The sequence below is a fragment of the Callorhinus ursinus genome, unplaced genomic scaffold (assembly GCF_003265705.2).
Source record: "Callorhinus ursinus isolate GAN/ISIS: 27379988/994484 unplaced genomic scaffold, GSC_fseal_2.0 scaffold3, whole genome shotgun sequence".
NCBI lineage: Eukaryota > Metazoa > Chordata > Mammalia > Carnivora > Otariidae > Callorhinus > Callorhinus ursinus.
In genome coordinates, this window is record NW_027397065.1 from 29,166,125 (window position 1) to 29,182,389 (window position 16,265).

The window sequence follows — 16,265 nt, forward strand, 5'->3', positions numbered from 1 at the left end:
CCCTTCCTGAAGTCCCACAGGCAGAAAGGCTTGGGGCTGAGATTTGAATCCAGACAGTCTAACTCCACATGCCAAGGCTCTTTCAACACTAGTGCTTTCCAAATGGATTTTTTTTTTAAATCCAAAGAATCCGTTAAAAATGAAAATGTGTTTGGAAATCCAACATATAAAGCAGATAAAGTTGGAGCTTTTAAAAATTATTTAAATGGGATTGTTGGGTGCAGAGATTCTTTTTTTGAAACTTCTCTTGCCCTAATCCGTCCTACAGTGGCCCCTGAGAACCTGTCTCAGCAGCCCGGGACTCTGAGGGATGTTATTTTGAACCCACGCGGCACCACCCTATCTCTTGACTTCATTTAGTCCCATTTTCCCCATGAGCCAAATTCCTGAGGAGCAACTTCTGGGTCTATGTTATCTTTCCTGGCTGGGCATCTCTACCTTGGACCTTTGCCATTTTGAAATCTTGAAATTTTCCACTGGCATTGTAAGCCTTCCTCTGACCTAATTATTCATTCGTCAAACACGGATGTCTAACCTGTACCCAGATTTTTAGATGACACAAGAGGAATAGATGTAGTGTCTTTGATGTGTTCCCAAGCCCTTGTGGGAGACAGATAGACATAGCCAAATACAGAAAGGGTTGGAGCAGCCCCTGTTCACCTGAGTCTCATTGTTGTCTCAGTTCCTGCCTCCTTTAGGTGGCTGGTTGCATCCAGTTTGGAGCAGTGCCTGAGATGGAGCCCGTGAAGGGACCCCAGTGGTGCCAGAGGTCTTGTCTGATTCCCCACTATGATTCCTGGGTCACTGTTCCCTTTAGCAACCAATGCCTGATTTAAGTCTGGACTTAGAATCATACCTTACTCAGACCCCCCAAACCCTCACTCCAACAGGAGGACCAATTTACAATCGTGCCAGCATCTGCAATGTGGAGCTTTGACTGCCTCCTGGCCTCAGCCTGCCTTCTCCCCTCATGGCTGCCCCCGGCCCCAACCTAGAGATCTCCCACTGAAGTGTGTACCCTTAAAGGGCCCTCTCTGCCATGAAGAGAAGAAATTTGTCACTCTAAAATTATGGGAAGATCCTGTCACAGTTCCAATAAGTTTTAAAGACATTCAGCCTGTGGTACCCCCTGACCAAGCCAAGATTTCTACCCTTTTCCCTCAGCCCTGGCGACGGCCCTGGTTCTCTCCAAGATGCCTCCATCTTTGGAAGGTGCTAAATGTCCCCAGAACATCACACTTGGGATTTCCCCCATGCTATGGGACCTGGTCTAAGCTAAGCTTGAGTTCTAAGAAGATTCTCCCTTGGTAGGTCCTAGAATTGGGTCTATTAGGAAACTCAAAACAAGTCAATTCAAGCCAAGTCAACTCAGTTCAACTCTACTCAGCTTAACTTAACTCAGCTCGTTTCAATGCAATCCATACTGTGTATTTTTTGCCTACCCTGAGCTAGGCTCTAGTTTTGGGAGAGGTAGAATCCAACAGTTAATAAGACACAATGTTTACTCTCAAGGAGTTTTCTCTTCTCCAAGAGAAAGAGGTGGCTCTTTTCTGGCCTGGAGACATCCCAACCAGCAGCATAATTCCTGGGGTCTGCTCCCCCAGACTTCACAAACTACCCTCCTGAGATTGTATGACTTCAAGACTTCGGATTGCAGAGTCAGTTGGTCCCTTACCCTTTAGGATATGGTTCATATGGGTCCGGAGTCATTCATTTATTCACAAACTTGCATTTGAGCACTTACTATGTGCTAGACACTTTATAGACATTATCTCATTTAATTCTCACACCAGCAGTGCAGGTACAGAACCAGTACCTGGCCAGTTAAAATTTAACCCAGCCCTAATTCCAAAGCCCATGTTCTTTCCATCTCATCCCACTGTCTCTTAGAACAATTGGACAGAATCATTAATAAAGGATGTTTAAACAAACACATTCCATATGGAAGGAAAGAGTGGATTAATGAATATTTTATGTAAAGCAAAATCTCACCTGACCAGTTTATTAGACTTCTTTGAGAAGCGAACTATATAGGGAGATAAAGGGTGACTTTCACAAAAAGCCTTTGTCAAATTTCCATCCCAAAGCCTATTAATAAAATTGATTCATTATAGAATTGGGCAGAGGTGGGTGGTGAGTGGGAGGGAGTCTATTTTTGCATGGATAGGGAACTGGCTTAGAGACAAGGAAGAGAGGGTGAGGAGAAATAGGTGCTTTTTCAAATGAAAAACTAGGGTTCCCCAGGAACTGGTGCTGAGTTTGGTCTTATATAACACCCAAGCCCACATGCATTGAGTGCCCAGTGTGTGCATTTCCTGCAGTAAGTAGGGGGGGATACACCCCAAAACCAGACTTAGCTCCCCTCCTGGAGAAGCCCAGAGAAAGAAGTGCTCAGTGACATCTCCAAGTGTTCAGAGGACAGACAGCTCTGGAGGGGCTAAAATGCCAAGACACTGGACATAAAACAGAAGATGGTGGCCAGGAAAGGGGAAAGAGCCCCTTGCAGCAATCTGAAGATCTGAGCTCTAGGACCCGTCTGTTACTGACTAGCTGTGGTACACTGGGCAAGGTCCTTCCCTCTCTGGGTCCCAGTTTCCCCTCCTGGACAAGGAAATAATTGGACTAGATGCTCTGTAAGGGTGTGGTGTTCTGGATGGAGGACAAGGATCTGAAATAGAACCTGATTATGAGAAAGTCTCTATTTCCCGTGGCCAAAATGTCTCCTTCCGTGCCTGCACCGAGATGGGGGACCACTCTGCCTCTGTCTCATTTGTGAACAGTGAGGATGAGGCAGAGAGCCATGAGGTCTGTGATGCTGGGGCTCGGAGCCCAGCCTGGAATCCCTCAGTGGCATTCATTGCGTGTGACTCAGCATCATAAATAGCTCCCATCTGGATGAGCAATGATATCTATAGCGATCAAGCGATCTCTATATCCACACACACTCTCTCTGTGCAAATATGTGGCTCACTGTATGCTAAATACGAGGTGGCCTGGAGACGTTCCTCCTCTTAAAAGACTATTTGGTATGAAACTCAAGACTGTTTATTTAAAGAAACAAGTTTACAACTATGCACATTGGATTACTGGTAGTGGGTGGTGGGGAAGAGGCAATGTGGATGAAGGGATGCTGGGTGTGATCCAAGCTTGGGGGCCACCTGACAGAGGGGCTGAGGCCGACCCCTCCACCTTCATCCTTCTGTCTGCAGCAGGAGGGGTAACGGATACCGTACATGAGATGCTTGAGATCCTGGGGTCGAGGTACAGGAAGGGGGGTACTGTTGAGTTCATCAGCACAGGAAGCCACAGTTAGCAGAAAGAACATAGGAACTGGGGGGACAGGAGAGCCAGGTTCCAGCCCGGCTCTGCCCTGCCATTGATCTTGAACAGTTCATTAATTCACTCATTCATTCATCAAGTATGTACCAAGCACAGACAATATGCACAGGCCACATGGGGATACAGACAAGAAAATGTAGGTTGGAATTCAGGCGTAGCCACTTGCCAGCTATAAGTGCTTTCCTGTCTCTGTGCTTCAGCTTCCTTATCTGTAAACTGGGGATAATACCTCCTAAGGTTTAATGCACAAGAAAGTGCTTCTCTGTTGTAAATGGCTAGCACCATTCCACCACATTACCCACTTGATCCATCTCCTTTCCACTTGGGAGTGTTCTTGGGGATCACGGAGGGGAAATGTCATCCTGACCCCCTTCACCAGGGCCCCAGGAGTCGGGGCCCTGAACACTACCCATGGGAATGACCCTGGGCAGTACACTTACCTTTGCTTCTTGGCTGAGCTGAGATGTAGGGGCCTTCAGTCAACGAGCAGAGCAGGTCGCATGCCAGAGATGTACAGCTTCCTGGAGGAGGAGAGAGGGTGTTCAGGGGTGAGGGGAGAGAACTTCTGGGGCAGTTCATTGGGGTGCCCGGAAAGGGCACTGAACCCCAGACTCCAAGGAAGACATTCCTTTGCTTCTCCTGAGGCCACCACAGACCCCGGGGTTCCAGCAAGGGACTGGGCAGGATGGGACCCTACCTGGCATCAGACCCAACCCCTGCCCCCACCTCACCTACTCCCGTGATACCAGTTGCCCTTCTTGGCCACTGGCTTGGGCAACGCTTTTATGGTACCGCTGACCATACTGCTTCCTGACTTAAATGTGATTTCTGACCCATGTCAATGGGTGGGGCTTACTGTCAGTCATGTCTGGATTTGAATTCTGGCTTTGGGAAAATCCATGACATCTCCCCAAGCCTCAGTTTCCTTGTGTGTAAAATGGGGCTGCTAACAGTCCCAATCTCATACATTAAGTGCCATATAAGCGCTTGTTGTAATCATTGTCATCTGTGTTGACTAAGAATATCTGTGAAGATGTCTATTAACTTGTAGCCCCTCAAATTGCAGTTACCTTCCCCTGCTTTCTCCTAGGAGGCACCAGGTACTCCTGAAAAGACAAGGGCACGTTCCATGACTCTGTCTCCGGAGCCTTGCATGGATCCTGACAGAAAGTGGGTGCCCAGTGAACATGTGTTGACTGAACAATGCTCCTCAGGTTTGCTGGGTTTGCCTTCACAAAGTTAGGGTTAGTGAGGTTGATGTTCTCCCATTTTACAGAGGAGAGCACAGGTTGCAGAGAGGGGAGGTCATCTGCTCTGCTTCCCACAGGGGTGAGTGTAGACCGGATGAGAACCCACAGTCCCTGATCTGCTTCCCCACCCCCAACCCCCAGCCCTGCAGTCATGGCCTCTCCTGGCTGGACCCCAAAGCCGCAGCAACCGCAGCCACCTGTGTCCAACCTGGTGCTGCCTCCCCCACTGTTGCCCTTCATCCGGTAACCACAGTCCTGCTGTGACTCAAGAAAGGGGACATCCTGGTCCTTTCCAGAGCTGGGGACCGAGGAGGTGCTCTGGATGATAGACACCGTTTGGATGAAGCAAGGATTCCAATCGATCAGCCCACTCAAGCTCCTTCCCGGGACGGGTGGTGTTCTGGGACCACCCTGGGAACACAGCACCTAACCCCTTGGTCTCCACTGCTCCAAGGCACTCTTACCTCCTCCTGCAATCTCCTCCCGCCCCAGTCCCACCACTAGACTCAGAGCTGAGCTCGGCAGGGCCCATTCCCCAGAGCCCGGCACTTAGCAGGACTCGATAAATATCTGTTGGGTGAGTGAATGAACGAGTAAATAGTGGCTGAATGACTGTGTCAGGCCGTGTTCTAAATCCTGGGGACACCGCAGGGAAAAGGGCAAGCATGCTCTGGCTCTCGGGGAGCTGACAGTATTTGAATTTAAAACTAGCAACCGGATTGGAAAGAGGGCAGATGTTACTGTTCCCCAACTGGCCAGGTGGGGAAGTGGGGAGGGAATGTTTTGTGAGCCTGCTGACTGCCCTGGGGAGCACCTTGGAGCCAGAGGTGGCCTCCCTGGTCTCAGGCAGGGCCATCTGTGCCCGAAGTGGGGAGGCTGACCTTTAAGAAGGCCAGGAAAGAAAGGTGGTGCAATTATGTATTTAACGTCTACCTGCCGAGTCCCTGACTGCTAGCACACTGCCTGGCACAGAGTGGATACTTAAATTTTTGTTCAATGAATGAAGCCATTTGTTCACTGGGTGGGCAGAGTGTGTCAGGATGACTCAGGTCTAGGGGCTGGTGGGAATCAAGAGTGCTAACTCTCAGAATTACTACAACGTCCGCTTGACGGGGCTTCGCTGTTCTCGGAGCCCATTCACATGGCAGTTACTGTTCTCCCCATGCAGGTGAGGAGGACACGGAACACACATGTATGAGTGAGCACACTGCGCTGGGCGCTAGTGGTATTCACACAAACAACAGGGCAACAGCAGGGCAAACAACAGGGCAAGCATGCTCCATGTTTTCAGTGTATCTGTGATGTGCCAGGCCCTTCACATCCACCTTCTCTACTACTCCCATCCACCTGGCAAGGCGAAGGTCACCATCCCCATCACACAGAGGAGGGCACAGAGGCTCAGAGGAGGCTTGATCTTGCACAGTTGGAACCTGGGTCTCACTCTAGGAGTGAGGTGTAAAAAGCGCACAGTCTAATCGGGACCCAAACAGGAAAGAGGATAGTTAAAATCCAGCCCCAGCCCCAGTGAAGCCCTCCTCTGCCACCTGGCTGCTCCCAAACTGTGTCCTAGCAACCTCACAGTCCTCACCTTGGCAACGCCAGCTTCTGCACGCTCTTCCTGATTGGGCTGGAAAGGAAGTGCATTTGAATGCCTAGCTAGAATGCCTCCTGTCCACTAGACCTGCTCAGGGAACCAGCCTGGGCCACCCGCAGCCCGCAGCCCTGGGTTCATCAGGTGGAGGCTGGCCAATCAGATGCAGGATGTAGGTCTGGATGCAGGACAGGACTCTGGACTCTCAGCCTTGTGAGCTGGGTTCTGACCCCAGGGCTGACGCTCTGTCTGAGTGACCTTGGACAAGTCTCTTCCCATCCCTGGGCCTCAGTTTTCCCTGTCGTAAAATAAGGAGGTTGAACAACACTATCTCTAGAGTCTAATATTATCTTACTCCGTTTTTGACCTTTTCCTATGGTTATTGGTTGGATGCTCTGTTGCTGGCACATATTTTAGTGTCAGACTCTAGGTTTTTTTTTTGTTTGTTTTTTTGTTTTGACTCTAGGGGTTTAAATCCTAGTTTGCAGGGCGCCTGGGTGGCTCAGTCAGTTAAGCCTCCATCTCTTGGTTTTTGCTCAGGTCGTGATTTCAGGGTCATGAGATGAAGCCCTGCATGGGGCTCTGCGCTCAACGGGGAGTCTGCTTCTCTCCCTCTCCCTCCTTCTGCTCCTCCCCCTGCCACTCGCATTTTCTCTCTCTCTCTAAAATAAATAAATTACTTTAAAAAAATCCTGGTTTGCTTGGCCAAATCACTCTACCTCTCTGAGCCTAGATTTTTTTCCTTCCTTAAAATGAATTTCATGCTATCTTGCCCAGGGGGTTATGAGAACAGTTAGTTGAGATGGTATAAATGAAAGTGCTTTATAAGTGGCAAAGAGCTATGCAAGTGTGATCTATTTCATTACATGGGCTGTGCTCAGTAACCATTTATTGAACGCGACCTGGCCCTCCCACCACCAGCAACAACAGCAAGCGTTTATTGAACACTTACTATGTGCCAAGCATTGTGCTGAGGTTTTACTCATGTTATTTTGTCTTTACCACAACCACGTAAGGGATTTACTATTATTATTCCCATTTTCTAGATGAACAAAGGAGGGCTGATATGATTTTGTATAGAAGGAGCTCAGCCAGATGCCCTGGCTTTAAAACTTGACCGTTTAAAATGTAATGAGGTGGCCCCCTCAGATCTCTTCTCCCTATTTCGGGTTTTTCCTCTTGCCCTAAGTCAGGACCTTACTCAGAGTTTGGTGGGCAAAGGGGCAGCATTCCCATTTACTGAGCATCTCTTCAAAATGCCAAGAATTGACCAGCTTCTCAGGCTTTTCCCTGCATGCCAATCCCTTGGGGGTATCATTAAAATGCAGATTCTGATGCAGTGGGTCTGAGATGCAGTTGAGATTCTGCATTTCTAATGCGTTTCTAGGAGATGCTGATGTTGCTGGCCGGGGGACCACACTTTGAGTAGCCAGGTGTGAAAGGACTTCAAGTATTATCTTCTTGAATCCTGGGGACTAAGTCTTTTTAGCTTGGGGTCACAGATGGGGCAACTGAGGCTTGAGAGGCAATGTACCTGACTCAGGGTCCCACAGCATACAAGGGGTGAGTTTGAACTTCTGTCCACCTGGGAGTATGCAGTGCTAGGGGTTATGGTGCCAAGCCTTACTTCCTGGCTGTGTGGTCCCTGCTTGGGCTTCTGTCTCCACAGCCAAGGCAGAGAGTGGTCTCTGAGGCGCCTACTAGGACCTGTTTCTTACTTTCAGTTTGTCACGAGCAGACCAGTTTTGGGTGCTGACTTCCAGTGGGGACAGGGGCCTGGCCCAGGAAGTGTCTGTGCCGTTGAGTGGACATCTTAGGATCAGTATGGGATCCTGCACATGTATGACTCACCCTGTATGTCCTACCCCCGGCCTGGCTCTTTTGGAATCCTGTCCTTATTTGAAAAATTTTAATGTTTCATTCACCATGGATTTTGGGGTCACTAATTTTGTTTTTAAAAAATATTGCACAAAAATGGTCTTGATTTTGATGACTGAGCTTTTTAGTATCCCTTTACATTTTGCACCTGAGGCAGATGCCTCTGGCCCTCGCCTCAGTCCAGTCCCGGCCAGCCCTATGTCTTCTCCGGCCCCCTCCTGCCTCATGGCATCAGGACGCTGCCTGCCAGGCGCCGCGGTGCCCACCCAGCCACTGGCCGGCTGATACATTTATTTCCCAGCAGAGGGATCCATCACTTGGCTTGCCTTTTGGCCGCCCTGCTCTAGCGAAGGCAGCAGGAACTGTGGGCCTGACAGGGGTCTGGGTGATCACTCTGATGTGGGCATTGCCCCAGCAGGCCCCTTACCAGTGAGGAGAGGGAGAAAAGGGACTTCACTACAATTTCGATTGCCCCCCTCTGCTTCAGCCAGTCTTCAAGGCCCTGCCTGTTCTGGCTCCTGTTAACCCATCTGTCCTTATCTCTACCACCCCCTCCCTCCCTCCCTCCCTCCCTCCCTCCCTCCCTCCCTCGGCTCCTGTCATGCAACTTTGTCAGGCTTCTTCCTACCTCAGGATCTTTGCACTTTCTCCCTGGACACTTGTCTCATGGCTCTCATGGCTAGCTGCTTCTCCCTGTCCAGATGTCAGCTTCAGTGCCGGGTCCTTCAAGCCCTACCTGCCTTACACAAACAGCCCCCGCCTCATTGACACACCCCTCTTTTATTTCCTTCCTAGCACTTACATAACTTGGTGAAATTATTTTATTGTTTACTTGCTTGTTTTCTGTCTCCCCACTAGAACGTGAGCTCAGGGAGAGCATGGACCTCATCTTACTCTTCTTTGGCTTTCCAGCTCTCAAAAAGTGATTGGCCCATCGTGGGTATTCAGTGAGTGTTGAGGCATCAGTGAACCATACCCTGGGCCTGAGTTTCCACATTTGCGAAATGGGATTGCAGCCTGAACCCCACCTGGTCAGGATCAAAAGGAAAATGACCCAGTTTGGGGGCCAGTGGTATTATCCCCGTTGTTTAGCTGATGAACTTGAAACTCAGAGAAAGATGGGACTTCCCCCAAGTCACTGGCCAGGAAATACGTGGGCTGGGGCTCTCTCCAGTTCAGAGAAGCGCCCAACCCCACGCCCTGCCCGGAGCGGCCGTTCAGGAACGGCATGGCTGGATCCGAGTTCCTCTGAGTCTCTTGCCATCTGCGGCTTGAACTGCAAGACCCTCCTTGCCCGCCAGGCTGTCACAGCTTCCTGTCGAGTCAGAGACAGGAAATCTAATGGCTGTTTTCTTGTGGAATACAAAGGCCTGCCTCTTGCAAATGTAGAGATACATTTTCTCCCCGTTGGCAATTACTCCGCTGGATGTCTGGGGAACATTTTTCATCTTCCAGGCACTTCACCAAGATTAACTTCTGAACCTATGCAGCGGTGCTCTTTGCAGCTTGAGTGGGTGTCTGGGGCAGCGTGGGTGGCGGTGTCTTCTGTCACAAGAGGAGCTGGGGTTTAGAGGGCTTGAGGCCCCCAAGTCAACATCTCTAGGAGTTTGGTCGATATTCCTGAGAGCAGTTTCTCCGCTGTCAGAAACGCACTGACCTTCTTGAGGATTCAAGGTTTCTGACACTCCCTGCGTGATTTGGCTGTTGATTTAGCAGTGTGTTCCCCAAATACTTACTGAGAGTTTCCTAGGCATCCTTCTCACCCTGAGCATGCAATGGGAGAACAAAATATATCCAGCCCTTACCTTCCTACAGTACTGGACCAGTAGGGGACATGAATGACAGTGTCCCACCCGTAACTCGCTGCGTGACTCTGGGTAGGTTCCTTTCCCTCTCAAGGCCATTGGGGTTTAGCTTACTCTCCTCCCCTGGTTCCCCTGCTTAAAGGCCTTTGATAGCCCCCTGTTGCTTACAGAGAAGATGAGCATCTCTGGCCTGGCCTTCAAGGTCCCTCAGAGCTGGGCTCTACTTGACCTTTTCCAGCACAGGCTTCTGCTCTCCCACTCCCATTTGCTCCATTTTTATTTAACCAACACTCATACATCACTTTCTAGGTGCTTTCCAGGCACTGTCTAAATGCTTCACAACATTTAACTTGCTTGAACCTTACAGAACTCCCTTGAAATAAGTATTGTGATTCTCATCATCTCCATTTTCGAGTGAGGACACTGGGACACAGAAAAGTAAGCAACTTGTATGTGTCCACACAGTACTAAATGGTGAGGCTGGGATCTGAACCCGGGCGGCCTGGCTCCCAGCTCCTGTAGTCCACTGCTGCTAAATTACCTTTCTCTGTCCTTGGCACCAGCTCTACTCTCTCCTTTCCCAGGTGCACTCCAACAGCCATTGCCCACGTCCATGAAGCCCTCCCTGATGCCTCCCAGGCTGAGTGGGTTCTTCTTAGCTCTGTGTTAATGCCTTGCACATCCCTCCCCACGGCAGCCCTTCCCACAGGGTTCTGCTATTCTGGTTCATGTCCTGTCTCCTCTGTTGGATGCTGAACACCTCAAGGGCTGAAGCTGTGTGTCACCTTATCTGCCTGCTCTGTGCCCAGCCCAGCGTGTTCATATTATCCATTCTCCATGCAGTAACCAGAGGGCTCTTTTTAAAGCAAAATCAGTTTATATCACTCTCCTGCTTAAAATCATCCAGTGATTTACATTTGGTATTTAGAATAAAATCCCAAATCTTGACCATAGCTTAGAAGGCTCTGCACGAGGGACTGGTGCCTGCCCCTCTCTGCTCCTCTGCTACCACTTTTCCCCTCGCTCCCTGCTCCAGCCACATTGGCCTTCTGCCTGTCCCCCAAAGAGACCAGGCTCACATTTGGGGCCTCTTCTTGAGCTATTTCCTTTTTCTGGAATGTGTGGCCCCACATCCTCCTCTGACTGACTTCTTGTTATTGGGGCCTGAGTTTCATGTCGCCTTTTCAGACAGACCCTCCTTATCTGTCTGTCTACTTAAATGTTTTCATATTTACTTTCTAATTGTTATTAATGACTGTGTCTACTGCAAGTCTGTAAGCCCCACGGGAGCAGGGATCTGAGGTGTCTTGTTCCATACCTGGAACCATGCCTGACGCCGAACAGCCACTCAGTGAGTAAATGTTGGAGGAAGAATAAATGCTCACCAAGGTCCCTTTGGAATTGATCCTACCTATTGCAATTCAGCTAGGCCCAGACAGTATAATATAATACAGCTTTCCCCTTCTATCTGAAAGTAGAGCATTCTTATGAAACCTTTTGTAAACCAAAATGGTGCAAAGCAAAGAAGCAATTACCATTTTGTAAAAGTGAAATCCTCTTCAAATTTCTTTTGGTTAGTGAAGTGACCTACTAATGTAGGTCTTCTGTAAAAGTGATGTGACATGAAGTGAACTTTCAGATAGTGGGGAAAACCTATATCATCATAATAAAATCTAATCTAATCTAATAATGTAATATAGGTATTATAATATATTTGAATTGGTCTCATCTGAGGCTAAAAACTGGGATAATTGCATAAGTTGAAATTCACTATCTTTATCACCTTTCTATGTCTCGCCTACAGTCATACTCCCAGAAGTGAGGTAATTTTATTGACCATTCTCTGCCGACTTCTCTTCACCAGGGATGCTTAGAACTCCTTACGTGTGCTTTAATTTGTCCACCTAAGACTCAGGGAAACTTGTGAGATACTGCCTTCCCCATTTTGCAGGCAGGGACGCCCCCTGAAAAGCAAAATGCTGACTTGTGAAGTGCCTAGAGCCTGATGGGAGCACACATACCCATCACAGTCATTGCATTTCATCAGTAACAGGAGAGACTTCATGATCTAGAAAGGCACAAGAGCTCTGAGTCCTGCCGGGACCTGGGCCAAACACTACTCGTGCGTCAGAGGAATGGTGGTCTGTAGCTGAGAGAGATGTGCAGCCCAATTTGGGGCAAATGGAAAAAGCGAGGCTTCACATGCATCTGGTTGAGACAAACGGGGTGGGCAAAAACGTGCAGAAATGAGGTGTGGGTGTCTGACTGCAGATATTTGTTAATGAGAACCAAGGGACAAGGCAGGAGATGCACACAGTAGCCAGAATACAGGCACTACCATCATAGACTTTCTTCAGAAGGATATGGAAGGAAAACGTGTCAAGGTGTCTCAAAGACCAACTGCTATATATAGTCATCCTCTTCCTCTTGAGAACCAGAAAGGACATTTCTTGCCCCACTTCCCCCTCCTCCTTCCAGTGCTTTGAGCTTGGGAAGGAAATGGCATCCCAGGTTTATGGGCTGAGAAACTCTAAGACCTAATCTTTCAGGCAGAATGGTGAACTGACAAGAACTCTTGATTATGAGTTCAAAGGTCTTGGCTCTGGTCTCAGCACTGTGGAACTTTGGGTAAATTCCTCTCTATGTCTGACCCTTGTCTTCCTTGTCTGTAAAAAGGCTGTTGGGTTTGATGATTTCCAAGTCAAGGATTTCCATGACTTCGAGCCTCCTGTCCTCATAAGCTTATGGTTCAGATTAGTTTGAAAGGGAAGCTCTTACTTTTGTCTTTTTCTTGATGGAGCTCAATTTGTCTTTGGGTCAGCCTTGCAAACAGTTATTGGCCTCTGGTCACAGTGTAGGTAGTGGAGATAAACAATTCTGGCTTGGTGAAATCTGTTGAGGCTGATGTACCCTCCATTTTTTCTGAAATAGTTTCTCTAATAATGCACATGGCTCATGACCATAGCATAAAACTCTCTCAAAACTTTCTGCTAAGGACAGGAATGTTCAGAACAGATTGTGGAAGGAAAGTCATAGTGTGAGTTAGAGACTTCCAAGGTAGAACAACATTTGAATGGCAGGGTGTTGTTGTTGATGTTAAAATCCTTCTGCACTAGATGATATGATGTCTTGGGTTTGCTTCAAAATAAGTCTGTGTGTGTGTGTGTGTGTGTGTGTGTGTGTGTGAGTGTGATGAGAGTGGGTGTGGGTATAGATGAAACAAAATTGGCCAACTGTTGAAGCTTGATGATGGGTATGTGGGGGTTTATTTTACTATTCTTTCTATTTTTTTAAAGATTTTATTTATTTATTTGAGAGAGAATGAGAGAGAGAGCATGAGAGGGAAGAGGGTCAGAGGGAGAAGCAGACTCCCTGCCGAGCAGGGAGACTGATGTGGGACTCGATCCCGGGACTCCAGGATCATGACCTGAGCCGAAGGCAGTCGCTTAACCGACTGAGCCACCCAGGTGCCCCTCTATTTTTTTTTTTAAATAGGGTTGAAATATTTCATCACAGAAGACCCTTTGGAGACTGGCTCCAGCTTTTCTCTCTACTCTCATTTCACAGTCCCCATCTCGAGGACCGTCCAGCACAGTGACATCACCCTGGTGGCTCTGATCTCACTCCTTTTGGCCTTTCCACACAGTTCCATGTGTTTGAGGTACCTTTCCCCTTCTCTCCCCACGGCTGGGCTCATCACTCCTGCCTCTGAGATCCCTTCGCCCTGTGTACTCACCTTGATTGCAGCACTTATCGTATCATATTGCAACTGATTTCTTTTCTGCTTCCTCTGCTGGCCTGTGCCCTCCCCAGGACACTTCTCTGTCTCCCCATTGCACAGCCAGTGCACATAAGAGATCTTCAGCGCATGTTTACAGAGGGAATAATAGCAGAAAAGGATAGCTCATATTCTGAGTACTTATTATGTGCCAGACACTGCCCTAAGCTCATTATATAGGTATTTCATTAAATCCTCACCACAAGTGGGTACTATTAACCTGTCTTCTCATCACTCTCCCAAGGTCACGTGCTAGTAAGTGACAGAGCTGAGAGCTGGACTCAGAATGGAAACAACTCTGCTCTTCTCCCTGCATCTGGGGTTTTAAAACACTTCTCGGTGAATGCTACACAACAGACCCAGGATTTGGGGGAGCCCGAGCTTTAGGCCCATTTCTGCTACTAAATTGCTGAGTGACCTTGGGCAAATCACCTCTGCCCCCTATGCCGACTCCCCGGGAGAGACTACCAGTGATTGAGAGGGTCACGTGAGGCAAGGGCCCTCCCAGCTTCAGCTCGCAGAGAAAGGTTTTCCTCTTACACATTTGGTTTTCTGCCGCGGAGCTGGCGTCCCAGTTTGGGAACCTCCCAGCTTCTCATGCTCCTTCAACCTCTTTTCTTACTAATTGCAGCTTCCCGGAGCCAAGCCGCCGTTCACAACCTGCTGCCAGGGTCCCTCCCTTCCCCCTTCCTTCCTTTCGGGCATAGCTCGGGGTGGGGTGGGGGCGGAACCCTGGTCAGGAGGGAGGGGAAAGCAAGTATCTGCCAGGTTCCTGAGGCTTCCCCGCAGTTTCTCGGCCCCCTCCCCCCACGGAAACTCAGCCTCACACTTTCTAGGGATGTTCCAGGGAGTGATTGCAGCTGTCAGCCTCGGGCATCTGTGTTAGGCTCTCCGAAGGAAGTCCATGGTCCTGAGCTAGGGTGGAAGTGGGGGTCTGGAGGGAAGAGGGGGCAGAGCACTCCTCCCTTCTAGCCTAGGCCCAGCCCGCCCCACTGGACTCCAGACCCTTCTGTGCCCGTCCCCTCTTCCACCCTCTTTCCGACTTCCAGCTGGGACCCGCCATTGCACGGCCAGGCCTTGGCGAACTGCAGACCCAAGCCACAGATGCGCGATTGTGACTGGGCTCCCCTCCCCAGCTCGCCCCAGACACTGCTCTGGGGGAAGCCGAAATCCCCGATCGATGCAACCACCCACCCGAGAGGAACGCGGGAGGCCCCAGCCCATCGGCTTTGTTCGCGGCGCGCCAGGAAGCAGGCGGCCGGCAAGAGCTGCCTGCCGCCGCGGTGTTGACGCGGGGAGCGGAGTCCGCGGGGACGAGGGACTGTCCTCGGAGGCCGTGGCACTGAACCCGGACCCAAGGAGGAGAGGAGCCGGCGGATGGCCGTCGTCTGCCGGTGCAGTGCTGACCCGGCGAGAGGACCTCGCCGGGCGCGGGAGCTGTCCCCGAGGTGGTGCTGAAGCGAGAAGGAGCCCGTGGCGCCCTCCGCCTCTCCCCGGAAGAGCCGGTCGCGGCTGAGAGCTACCGGGAGAAGGAAGGAGGGCCGGAGGAAGCCACCCTCAGGGAGCTCGGCGGCGCGGGGCCTATGGCTAGGGTCTCTCCGGCGAACCTGCTCCAGCCGAGGAGGTGGCGGCTCAGCAACAGAGAGCGAGCGTGCGTTCTACGAACCTGTTGGAGGCTGCAGCTCCTCCGCGGCCGACCAGGGCGCCCGGGACCGAGATTCTGGCGCGCGTCTCCTTCCCCCTTTATGCACTCCTCCGCTGAGGCACTCCCTCCTGCCTGGGCTAGCACATGTGCACGCGGGGGGCGCCCAGCCCCTCTTCGGTCCGCCCCGAGTGTCAGCCAAGCTGCAGGGCACAAAGCCGAGAGGCCTCCCCCAAGGGCAGACCCGCTCCCAGGGAGACCCAAGCTTCCTGAGATAGGAGGCGGGGGCTGGCGACGGGGACGAGAGAGGGCGCCAGCAGTGAAACCAAGAAGAGACATGGGGGGAGCTCCCCATAGAGTCAGTTCTGCCCTGAAGTTTGGGAACACAGGGTCCTGTTACTTAGAGGACAAAGGGCAGCCTGCCTTGGAAGTCTACTCCCCCTCCCCCATTTCCGTGACCAACAACCACATGCAGGTCTTGTACTTGCTCTGTTGCCGTACCTCTGGTGAGTGCCTCTAATATCTCTTTCCAGTCTATTATCTACCAAGTCCTAGAGAGAGCTTTCCAAACCTTCTATATATTCAGCCCATCCATAATAAAATGCAAACTCTTCGGTGTTGCACTGAAGGTCCTTCACCAGCAAGATCCAGGGTCTCCTTTCCAGGTGTGTTCCCATCGGAACAGATAACCACTCATTCTGAGCAAGTTCACCCCAGTGCCTTAGCATCTGCTGCTCCCTTTGGCTGGAACATTCTTTCCCCTTACTATTTATACTTTATTTGCAAGTGTCCTCATGCTCAATGAGAACTTCCTGATCCCTAAGGCACAGTCAATCACTCCCTCCTTAAGCTCCTTCAGCGTTTACATCCCTCTAGGAGACTTCTCATATTGTATTATAATTACTTATGCATCTATATTCTCAGTTACCAGGCTCATAAAAATGGGTTCCATATTTTATTTTTCTTTGTATCTCCATCTCCT

The 16,265-nt window shown here is 50.1% G+C and overlaps 1 protein-coding gene across 1 annotated transcript in view; it reads right to left on the reverse strand.

The window, feature by feature from the left end:
• Window positions 1-15,539, reverse strand: part of CPLX2 (complexin 2) — an 82,755-nt gene extending 67,216 nt beyond the window's left edge. The window contains exons 1-2 of the mRNA XM_073889760.1: window positions 15,308-15,539; window positions 3,780-3,860 (exon numbers count right to left, since the gene is read on the reverse strand). The gene's annotated coding sequence lies outside the window, so the exon portion shown is untranslated. The remainder of the gene's footprint in view (window positions 1-3,779; window positions 3,861-15,307) is intronic.
• Between the last annotated feature and the right edge of the window lie 726 nt (window positions 15,540-16,265).